The sequence below is a fragment of the Alligator mississippiensis genome, chromosome 10 (genome assembly GCF_030867095.1).
Source record: "Alligator mississippiensis isolate rAllMis1 chromosome 10, rAllMis1, whole genome shotgun sequence".
NCBI classification, from domain to species: domain Eukaryota; kingdom Metazoa; phylum Chordata; order Crocodylia; family Alligatoridae; genus Alligator; species Alligator mississippiensis.
In genome coordinates, this window is record NC_081833.1 from 5,721,143 (window position 1) to 5,733,472 (window position 12,330).

The 12,330-nt window shown below is 45.5% G+C and overlaps 1 protein-coding gene across 7 annotated transcripts in view; it reads right to left on the bottom strand.

Moving 5' to 3' along the window:
* Nucleotides 1-11,172, bottom strand: part of PITPNM2 (phosphatidylinositol transfer protein membrane associated 2) — a 180,979-nt gene extending 169,807 nt beyond the window's left edge. For 6 of the 7 annotated variants that reach the window (XM_014598468.3, XM_019486739.2, XM_014598469.3 and 3 more), the window contains exon 1: nt 10,921-11,172. The gene's annotated coding sequence lies outside the window, so the exon portion shown is untranslated. The remainder of the gene's footprint in view (nt 1-10,920) is intronic. The other variant, XM_014598470.3, reaches the window with a different exon arrangement.
* Nucleotides 11,173-12,330: the final 1,158 nt, after the last annotated feature.

Genomic DNA, 12,330 nt, shown 5'->3' on the forward strand with positions numbered 1-12,330 from the left:
CAGAGGGAAATTTTTAATCCTTAAACATGAAAGAACTGTCATTTACAAATTTCATCTCAATTTTAGTTTAAAAAAAAAAAAAATCAACAATTTACTCATTTCCTTAATGGAAAAAGGTGTTCTCCACACCTACCAAACTAACAGAATGCATCAGTTGAGCAACAGCATCTCATTTTAATGCAGCAAATAGTGTCACCCCTTTTGAAAACCAGCGAGTCAAATGGAAACACGCTGCTCAGGTTTTGCATGATTTGCTTGCTTTCAGTATTTTATAGATGAAGAAACTTACAGAAACCTTCTTCGCATCCCTGCTCCTCAGTGGAATACTTCAAATTAACTTGAAAACACTGGGCCTCTAGGACCTATCATTTGTATTGCTCCTGGCAGACCATATCTGAACACTAGGCCCCGTTGTTCAAAGCACTGGACAAGTAGAGATAGCAAACAAGATAAATTAGAAAGTAAGCCTAGAAATAAGACATTCAAGACTCATGGTAGAGATTATATCCTTTATTAGACCAACTAGATTTTTGCAATAAATAAATAAATAAATAAATTCTTTAATGCTTTTTCCTCTAGGCCAATACGGCTACAACCCGGATACCTAGAAATAAGACAAGCATGGGTGCTATGAACAACAACTTTCCATTGGCTGTGATAAAGCTGTATTGGCCTTGTCATGCAACAGAACTAAGGCTTTAGAGTCCCATCTCCCCTTCCCCCAATTCATCCCATGCTTACCTAGATCCCATTTCAGATATTTAGAAATCCTGAACACCACTCATCCCATGAGCACCCAAGCCCACCCAAATCTGGGCCTATTTTAAATCATTTGTAATATGAATGAATCATTGTGACCTCAGACCTTTGGTCATTGTCCATCCACGAGTTGTAAGCCACCCAAATTTTCATTACAAGCAACACTACCATTAGAGATACTGACCTTGGGTTTCCAAGTGAGATCCGCATTCTCTTTACAACATACAGTAGCACGTGGTCATAATTTAAAAGCCAGCCCCTGTTGCTCTTTAATGGCAGCTCATATGTGAAAAAAGAAAAGAGCAGTACCAGACTGGTTGGAAGCTTGCTTAAAAATGGGATTTATTCCTGAAAACAAACAGCTTTAGCAGTACTTACATCACAGTTTAATTGTATCAAAAGCTTTCTTACCTAAAGTGCTGTGCCGCTGACATCTTTGCTAGAAGAGCTTTGAAATATTTACTTGAGCTATAACTAGCCAGATTAGCCTGTGTTATCAGAAGGAATATTTTGCCAATCAATGGATCATGAAGAAAAAGCACACAGAACCATAAAAATGAGGGCTGGAAGGGACCTCGGGAGGTCATCTAGTTTGACCCCTGCTCAGAACAGGAACATCTCCAATTTTAATCTGCATTCACAGTTTAAACTACACACTGGTTTTGTTATGTGACCTACCTCTGCAACCCTGATTTCCATCATTCATGTAGAGCTGTAGACACCATTATACAAAGACAAGGGGAGCGGGTGTGGCATGAAAACCTGAACAAAAAGACTGGGAAGGAACTGTATGGCATGCCTGCCTGCGTGTTCTCCCGGAGGATTTGATAGAATAACTAAATTAGGCAGAAAAAAAAATGACTGACATTTACAAGTTTACTGCGAGACCTCTTGAAGTACTTAGTTGGAATATTACAATGCAGGTCTCTCAGAAGCAGCCGTAAAATTGACATTATGGGATTCCAGGTTCATGCTCTTGGTTATTCCAGATCTGTTTATAAGTTTAAAAAAAATTAAATTATATAGTTCTTGTAAGCACCGCCACTACAAATGGATCTGGGCTCTGAAAGCCAAGATATGCTCTGCCTCCTAAACCATCAGCAGGCAAAGCAGTCTGCCAATACAGCTTATCTGACAATTCTGTTGATGATACATAGGATAAAGCAGAACCCTGCTTGCTCTTTCAGCTCTACAGTGCTAACAGGGAGCAAAAAAAAAAAAAGACTTTTGTCAGTAATGCAATCAAATATGGCTCAAAGGCATGCAAAAATGATGAACAGGTGCTAGTAGGAGGGTGCTGGCTTTTTGGTTTATTGTTGTTGTTGGGGTTTTTTTGTTGTTTTTTTTTTTTAAATACAGACATGTTTTAGACCATAAAATTGCTTTAATGCTGGTCTTTTAATATTACTCCTGTGAGATGGAGTATAATGAAAGGGGGCTCAATTTTTTTTTGGGGGGGGGAAACAAAGAACATTTGAAAACCCTTCAGGTGCTCCCTGAATAGCAGTCTGCCCCATAGAATACCACCGGTGCTTACACGGGGCATGTTTGGCTCCCTCTTGCATTTCCACAGACTGGTTGAAAACAGAGGACAGAACTGGGCCCAGTTCATCGCTGCCAGGGACATAAGCACATGTCCTAGAATGACAGCTTTTGAAATATACTCCTGTACCCAGAACTTGGCAGTGTCATTCCCTACCGAAGGAAAAACAGCAGAAGGAAGATCGTACTGCAGGACACTGTAGCTTGCAGGTTTTTCTATCCGAGGAGAGCAGGGCTCTCCTCCCTAAACTTACGCGCAACTCAGTAACTGTGCATGTTGTAGAATGGCTGTAGAGCCCCTGGATTTGTACACGTCCTTACCTTCTCCCCTGGGGACTCCCCAGTAGCTGCTGGAAACATCTCCAAGCATAAGATGATGCTAGAAAGGAATGCCCTCATCATGTGCTCCTAGAGCCCAAATCTGACATGCCAACAGCTGGCACGGACTGGGACGGAGAGGCTGGGGTGGGGGGATAAAAATGCAGCAGTTGGCACACCTCCCTGATGATGTCCACTGTGTCCAGCACTTTGAATAAAACACACCCATAAAACAGATTGAGCAGTTTCCATTACAGACTAGCTTTAATAACCTAACCGGTGCTATTAGGCTATGATTTAATACATCTCTGATACAGCTAGATGGAAAAGTGAGCTTTTATCGTAACAGGCTTTCTTCCTTTTCAAGCCACAATACTGCATTTCCAAGGCCCTGATGCAAATACCATTACGTTGTTAACTGGATGAGCAGCATGTCAAACAGAGCTCCCAAAGTGGGCATCTGAGTACGCAACGAGTTAAAAACCTGTTCTTTTCCACTAAATTAAAATGACAGAGTACATGTGTAATATTAGACCAATGGCTCACAACATGGGAGCTGCATTAGAAAGGATAACACTTCAGTTAGGTTTGCCCAAATGCATGCCTGTGTGACAGTTATTGTGTGTTAAATATATGCCTGTTATTGAAATACATATTTATGGAAGTTTATGCAAGAGAGAATGAGTTTTAAGGATCACTTTGTAGGCACAAAATGGACACATTAAAAACTGTTTACCACATGTAGCAGTAAAGTTAGATGTCATGTTTTATAGCTCAAATAAAAGTAAAATAAAGACCACAAGTAAAGTCAACTAACGTCTCCCAACAGCCTGAATAAATGATAACTTAAAAAAGAAAGAAAACAAAGACAACTCCATGATGTCTACATTATTCACACTGCTGGGATTACAGGATGGATAGGATTGGGTCCCCCAGTGACTTGTCTTCCAGACCGAAATCCCAGCCTCAGGTAGGAATGAGGACAGCCACGCACACAATCATGAGAACAAGTGTGGTCCGACACACAGAAAGGTAGCGTCTCTCCCTGGCTATTCCACAGGCTCACTATGTGATGCTTAACAAATCATTTAATCTCCCTGTACCTTGGTTTGCCTGCAAGGTGAGGACAATCCTCTAGCCTCGTTTGTAAAGAGCCTTGAGCTCAGATGAAGAGAAGGGTTATTATTCATATGCTCGTATATATGCACTTGTTTTTCCCCCTTATAGTTTTCCATCTTGTTTTCTGAGCTGCTCCTTAGCTAGTTGAATATACACCCAGAAGCATTCCCCTTATTGTGTAAAGTTAATTCAAGTGTGTGAAATTTCTACTACAGACGGAAGAAGCCACAAAACATAGCTATGGTCAGGCTAGGACAGGGGTGGGCAAAATGCGGCCTCGGGGCTGGATGCAGCCTGCCAGGCCATTCTATCCGGCCCACGGGGCCCCTAAAAAATTTAGAAAATTTATGTTAATCTGCCCCGGGCTGCCTGTTATGCAGCCCTTGATGGTTTGCCAAAACTCAGTAAGCGGCCCTCTGCCCAAAATAATTGCCCGCCCCTGGGCTACAAAATTATAAATACAGGTCAAACAGACCCACCGAGCAAAGTGTTTCCAGATGCAGAATCTGGCTAGAAAATACTGAAAAACAAAATGAGGCTCCATAGACTTCTGCCACTCAGAAGAAAACGACCCACTCAGTTAAAGAGGCAGCTAAACAGCTCAGGAATGCCTACAATTGGTTCTGAACCTGAGATACAGCAAAAAGATGTAAATATTTGGATTCCAATTTCATCTGACACGATAAGCAAAATATCTACCTTCTAGTTCCTTTTAAAAAAAAAAAAGGAAGAGTAGCATTAAGGTAAGTAAACCACCCACATGCAGAAAATTATTCTACATTGTGCCTTTCCTCTAAAAGGAGAATCCTTAGATTACCCAAGACTACTGACAACACACACACACTAGAAAGCAGATCCCTTACTTTGTGCCTTTCATACGATAGAAGGAAAATATATCCATGCAGTATCTATTCATTCCAAACTCCAGGAGACTCCACCAGGAGCAGAAGTGGACCTGAAGTATAAACTCACATACAAGGGCAGAGCATTATTCTTTACCTTCAGAGATGGCCCCTGCCCTGCAGGCTTTCCCAACAAGTCATAAGTCATTGACTTCAACTCAGATCAGCCGAAAAAAGGGTGACTCACTGAGCCTCAAACCAGATTCCTAATGACTACCCAATTGAGAGACACCGTGCAAGCAGAAGGTTAGTTCATCATGGCTGTACTATAAAAACCTGCAATCCTTCTATACCCCTTAAGGGAATTAAGTCCTTATAACACATCCAAGGACCAGCAAGGACCAGTGTCCTTCATGCCTGGGGATAATGAGACCCCCTTGGTCAAGGGCTAAGACATGTCAAAGCCCTCAGCATGCTGCTGCTCTGGTATGCTCCCGCTCCCTAACCATGGTATCACACTGGCGGAAGAGAATGCCTTCTGAGGCCAGTGCTCGGCAGGTTAAGTCAACTAATTTACTTGAATAACTATCCTGAAGCTAAGGATTAGTTACGTAACCACCAGCAGTCCAAACAAATGACAGTTAACTTTCCTATCCATGACATTAGTTGCACTCACCATAATGAATTGTGAAACTAAGCTCTTAATTCACGAGGGTCTCGGTTAAACCGGAACGCCGAGATGCACCTTTCTGGGTTGCTACAGCCGTATCTCCTGTCCAAATGCTACTTTACCTGTTGACAGCAAGACTTATGGACTATCTATACAAATGTATTCCATAGAAACATGATGTACATGGTCCTAGCTAAGGAGCAGAGCTGAACCGCACAAGGTACTGCACGTGGGGGGTGGAATTAGTGGTGACCATCGTTCCTTATGTTATTCAAGTTACATCTTCATTGTCTAAATGCTCTTCCTCCCCTGTGGAGATAATAATTAGAAAATCTCCTGTTAGGAACGTCATGGCTGTTCTCCTAGCAGGAACGTCATTACTGAGCCCAGCTGTCCAAACACAGTCCAGCCTAAACTGCAGAAGCTTCACAGATTCCAAACTATCCAGGATACCAGACTCCTTACATTTTTCTCCTTGTGCATACTAAGATGGCCAGTAATAACTAAAGTTTCCTGACTTCATAGGGTCGTCAGGCCCGACTGAGCCAAACATTTTTGGCTGCTGCGTCAGAGCTGGAACAATCCAGAAAGAGCTGCTCTGAAACCCTTGAGCTGATTCAGCTTAGTTGGGACAAAATGTAGAAACTGAGGCCCACGCATGGTCATTAAAAGAGTCCAAAGTATAAGTAGCTCTGGCCACATTTCAGCTCAGACAATTATATTCTATCCATTTGGTTTTACTTGGCTAAAATATTCTTCTTCTCTCTGTCTTCCTTAACTTTTATAGCAGCACACTATCAAAGGACTGGCATGCTCTATCCCAAGGAGGGGCTGCAAGTCACCAGCAGGTGAAGCATTACCTTCCTATCTAAACCCAAAGGGATGTTGTGAAATCTACTGATCAGTTAAGGGTTTTCAAATTCCTCAAGATCCTTGAATGAAGAGGATCTATCTATAAGGGCAAATGCAAGCAGCAATGATTGCACAGCACCCCTCACTGCTGCCCTTTGTTTATCAAATGCCACAGATGGGAGGGACTGCAAGGAGAAAAGCAAGAGGCAGTGAAGCTCCTCTCTGAAATGGGCCTTCACTAAAAGTCAGCAGGATCTTCCTGCAGAGATTTCCTTAGGTATTCCCAGTATTATCTCTATGTTTATTAGATTCTTCCTCCTTTCCATTGATTGAGCCTTGCAGATGCATTTTCAGGCTTAGTCACCTTGTAGTCTGAGGCCCACCACCACCACAGTCCTTTCATCCTTTCATCAGTGGATGTACTTTGCCCCTGGGCAGACAGTGATCACAACAGCTATAAACCATTCTCAGCCCCAATCTTTTGTCTCTCTATGGACTGGAAAGAGGGTCTAGGCTCCTAACACTTTTTGATCTTGTTGACAAAACTTTTCCAAGCCCAGAATTCAGCTTAAGCTTCCTTTAAATAGAAATAATAACGCCACTCCTCGTCTGTACAAGCCAGCTTCAAAATTAATTAAAAGGAAAAAAAAAAAAAGGAAAATTCTTCAGAACTCAAAGAAAATGGCTACTGGACAGGAAAGCTGGTTCCTGAAATTTAATTAAAATAAACAACACATTTTTTTGCTTGGCAAATTAAAAATAAGGTCCAGAAGAAATAATGATTTTTTTTTCCCTCCGCCGGCAGAGAACAACCACTAGAGGAGAAGAAACTGGAAAGGAAAAAACCAATTATTTGTCACGGACTGTTTCCCAGTGGATTGTCTTGGTCTTCAAACAAGTTATTACTATGAACCTGGGAGAATTCAATGCATCACACTATGCTACACAACTTTCAGAAGTGAAATAGCAACTACCACTCATACAACCCACCAATTATCCTGTAGCTCTTCAATTGTGCTGTCATAAAACCATTTGTTAAAAATACTAGCTTACAGCTAGTTAGCTATATTATGTTGATGCCACGAGAAATAACAGCAATACAATGTCTATACTCTGGTAAATAATAATAATAAACATCCTGTCTTCATCCAACTGAAGGAGTCCTTTCTATAAATGTTTGCCTGGAAGAGGTAAAGCTATTTAAGATAGAAAATCTGGGAAGCAATGAAGATTTCCAATTAGAGAGACAAAGTCTTGCATTGATTGAATACAAAGGAAACCCACTTTCACTGGCAACTTTTAAAAATTCCTCAACAATTTAGAACAAAATCCTCCCAAACTGGTTGCTGTCAACTAAAATTAGGAATCACATAGAACTCCCACATACCAGATGGTAAATCACAATAAACGTTTGGGCTGTTAGATGCACAACAGTGATGAACACATTAAAATACACTGTCAGAAGCAAACCCAAAATAAACTAGATCTTTTCATCAGAAATAGTCCTTTCAGTAAAAGTTACCTGTCAAATTAACCAGAAATTAACTATAATCCAAAGATCATACTCTCAAGCATTCATTCTAACTCTTGCTAACCTAGGGAGTTTGTACACATCACGTTTTTTATCCTTTTTGTGCTCCAACGGCGTGACTATTTGCACAAGCAGGTTTTCCAGACAAGTCTTTCTGGTGAATTAAAGTAAAACTCCTCGGATGCTGTTTAGTTTGGATGCAATTCAGGAGCTACTAATGACTTCAGTAGGAGGCAGGGCACAGTGGTACCTTATAGAGTTACACAAGTATAAGTTACTATATAACTAATAGGCGATTTGGACACAAGTGCATGCAACCCATTCCCATTCAACTAACCACTTAAACACATGCTTGACTTCCACTGGTTTCAATGGGCCAGAAGCACATTCTTGCATGCTCTGCAGGGTCGCATCCAAACACTCAACTGAGTTTACTGAAATCAATGAAAAGGCTCCCATTAACTTCAAGGAGCTTTGGGGCCACCTCAGCATTAGGCAACCTTTTCCCACCTACTTATCTAGATGTTCATTTCCTCCTTCTATTTTTCAAGTTACTTAAAAAAAAATGTTGTTAAGAGACCAGGGAGTCATTTGCTCAAATAATTCTTGTTTCTTGAACATGCATGCAAAAAGCGATATTAAAAAGATAAACAGCTGCTACCGTATGCTGTTAAAATGGCAACAAAAGCATCTAAGGGCCATAAAGGGAATAGGAAGGGAATTGTGAATTTTATTCACAAAGACAGCCTAGTATGCGTCCGTTTGTTATGTTGGTATCAACCGTACTTTAATTAAAGTTAGTTATTGGAAACTGAAATATGATTAATGTAAAATAAGTGCCCAGTGAGGCTCTGCTCTATTTATTAAAAGCAAGAAACATAACAAGGCCTATTTTGAACCCCAAGGCTTAGTCATGTGCTCACAACTCTCCCTCAGATATGCTATCACAATCAAAGGATGCCAGAAGTACCCTAAAGAAGCATTCCAATGTAAAACAGCAAGCTAAGACTCGTCGGTGCCTTTTCTTTCATGCTTAGCTAATCTTCTCCTTGTATTTCATGCAATGCTTTTCAGCTATCCAACAGCTCAGGAACAAGTCTGCAAGCTAGTCAACCATTAAAACAACAGGCCATGCAAAAATCTACTGAACGTATCAGGTCTGCATGAGGGCAGCTGGTGGTGGGAGTGCCCCCTTCTGTCCTTCTGCAGAGCACTACGAGAGACCGAGGACAAGAAATCCAGAGGCTAGCACTGGATTTTGCAACACCATCAATCTTTGTACAAAACTCCGGACCACAAAACAGTCATGAAAACCTGAACTGTGTGTTAAAAATGCACCATGAGAGAAAGGACTGGAGTGAAATGGGGATTATCAAGTAATACAGGGATGGAGAATTTTATGAATCCATGCATATTTAACTACAACATTTTCCCAGCACAAGTTAAGTACTAAAGTCTCAGGCCCTGCAAAGATTTGGCCACTTGCATAGTCCCACTAAGCTCCTCACATGCACACATAAATTATTGAAGATTGAGTGTTTTTCTTGTGCTGTACAGCAAAACCACAACTCTGCACCACTCCTAACTCGAGAGGACCGACGGCAGTTTTCATTCTAATGCATAATGAAAAAAAAAACAACAAACAGGTGCCTTCTTTTTAATGCAGCCATTTCACATTTACAAAGCTTGTATTAAAGTCATGAATAAGGCAAAAATAGGATTAAAGGAGAGAGACTTGTCTTGGAGCCTGCCTAGCTCTGCAGACAACTGGGCTCTGAATCAAGGGACAGAGTCCGTTGCTGTCTTTGCAACAGATGCACTGTGCCAACCTGAACAAGTCCTTTCACCTGGCTGTGCCTCCGCTTTCCCCATCTACTCCATGGGGACGGGATACAGGCCCTTTTCATATCAGGATGAAAAGCGCTGTGAGAATTTTCACCACTCCAGAACCTACTCCCAAACTCTCCCAATAACCAGAGTAGACTGGTCTAGCCCTCTTAGCCTCAGGACAGAGGATGGAGATGGAGAAAAGAGAGCACCTAGCATCAGCCTTATGGGCTACTCTCCTCAAAAAGGCTCGTAGAGACTTTCCCAACAGACCAGTAGCAGGAGAATCATATCCCTGTCATCTCCCAGGGGGAACTTGGAAGACTTCCCGAGCGATTTCTGCCATCCCATGGGGACGGCTTGAGCTGAAGCCACCATCATTCAGTGCCCCTTTTACAGATTAGGTGACCCCAACTGGAGCGCTCATCTCTGCTCTTATTAGACCAGCGCCCTCATCACAAAAGACACCGACCGACAACATGATTTGGCTCTGGCAGCCGAGAGGCCGGGATCAAAATGATACTGAGGCGTAGCTGTCCTGTCATGGCTAGAAGCAACCTCTCCAGGCCGGGGCCAAAACCAGGGTGCAGGGCAGGGGTGGGAAGCAGGAGCGCAGCTGCCTGGGCTGCCGACTGACAAAACGAGCAAACAAAACCAGAGCAAAGCAAACAACCTGAGCCCAGGACTCGCAAATGAAGTTTGAAGGGGAATACGGGAAACAGGAAACCATCCACAAACTGCCCTACACAGCGACCGCAGGTGCCCGTCCCGCTCCTTGGAGGAGCTTTTGTGACCTTTGTCCCTACGGGTGGCTCGTAGGTCTGGCCCTCCTCGCCACCTCCCTTCCTCTCCCTCCCACCTCTCCTAGGCCAGTCACTCGCTCCCCCGCTCTGCGCCACCGCCGCCACCGCCACCGTCAATGCCACTGCCACTGCCACTCCGCCGCCCCGCCGGCACCGCTGCCCCGGGGTCAGGGAACATCGGCTTTCTCTCCCGCTTTCTTTTACCACACTCTCTCTCTAAATATATTCTCTCATATACACATACACACACACACACGCGCGCATACTTTCTCTCTCCCCTATATATTATCTCCCTATATAGATATATCCATATGCATTTCTCTCTCTCATGCTCGCGCTCTCTCGCTCTCTATATATATTTCCTCCATCCCTTCCTCCCTGTGTATATTCTCTCTTTACATACCTTCTTATACATATCGTCTCTCTCTATATACAGAGAATATAGTGACTACATACATACGCACTCTCTCTCTCTCTCTACATACATACATACATACATACATACATACATACATACACACACACACACACACACACAGATGTATTCTGTCTATATATAGTTTCTCTCTCTCTCTCTATATATATCTCGCCCCTCTCCCCAGGTACACTGTCTCTCCCCGCGCGCGCACACACACGCAGGCGCGCGCGCGCACATACCGGCACACGGTGCAGCCGCACACGCCTCTCGCGCGGGGCCGGGGCCGGGGCCGGGGCCGGGGCCGGGGCCGCCCACCCGCAGGTCCCGCAGGGCAGCGGCGCGGCCGAGGCCGAGGCCGAGGCCGGAGCAGGTGCTCCCGGCGCCCCCAGCCCCGGGGGACGCGTCTCCTCTGCAAGCCCCCGCGCGGGGAAACTGAGGCAGGCGCCCCGGCCCCGCGCGCTCACCGGCCGCAGGCGCTCGCTCCGCTTCGGGCTCGGGCTCCGGCGCGCGCCTGCCCGGCGGGGGCGGAGCCGGACCGGGCGGAGGCGGGGCCGGGCGCGGGGGCGGGGCTCCGCTCTCACCCGCAGGCTCTGCCGGGCCCGGCCAGCGCCGCCGCCGCCGCCCCGCGCCCGCAGCACGCGCACCCCAACACACCCTACACCCCCCCCTCGCACCCCTCTCACCCACACCCCCCTCTCACATACACCCCTCATGCACACCCCAACGCACCCTACACACACCCACCTACCTCCCACTTCTCTCACACCCTACACACACACACTCCTTGACATACACACGCACCCCTCTCTCACCCAAGCCCCTGGGCAGCCCCACCACACGGGGGGAAACTGAGGCACAGTGGAAGTTTCCGCCTAACCCCAAGGCTGGAGCGCGCCGCTGCCCCAGACCCACCTGCCCCCCGCGCCCCAGTGAGGGGCAGGGCAGCTGCTCCCTGTCACCGAGGGGCCTGGCCCGGCAGACTCGGAGCCTGCGTGAGGCCATGCTGCACCCAGCTCAGACACCCCCCGGCCCGGGAGGAGCCTGGGGGCTGTGGCTGGCTGTCCCGTGACGGCCCCAGTGGGGCTGGGAGACCCCCGTGCAATCCCCTGGGCAGGGCACACGTCCCCGTGGAGGCAGGGGAGAGATGCACCTCGACAGACGAAATACAAGAGTGTGCAAGCTTTGGGCAACCCAGGTTCGCTTCCCCAGATGCTGCCATGCAAAGACATGTCCCTAGGCTCACGGGCAGCTCTTCCCTGCAGCGTTTGCATGTTCATTTCCTTGACCTGATGCCAGGGCCGGTGAAATTTAACTCCAAGAAGTAAGTGCAAAAGCCTGGTCTCCCGCACCTCATTTCTCCATCACACTCATCCCCTCGGTCAACAGCAGGAAGACAGACACTTTGTTTTAGTCCCACCTCCGTCATGGCCAGGTACTGAGGAGGGCTGGGCCCCATCCTCACACCCTCAGCACCCAGTCTGGGACAATCGCACTGAAACCGTCACATCCATAGCCAGGCTGCAGCGGCACTGGCAATTCCTGTCTTGGCTGGACAGCAAGCAAGAAAAATGGGGGGGGTCTGTATTGTTTTTGAAGCCTGAGAAGTAACCAGTTTCCTTATGCAATATAAAAATAATTAGGCATTGGTT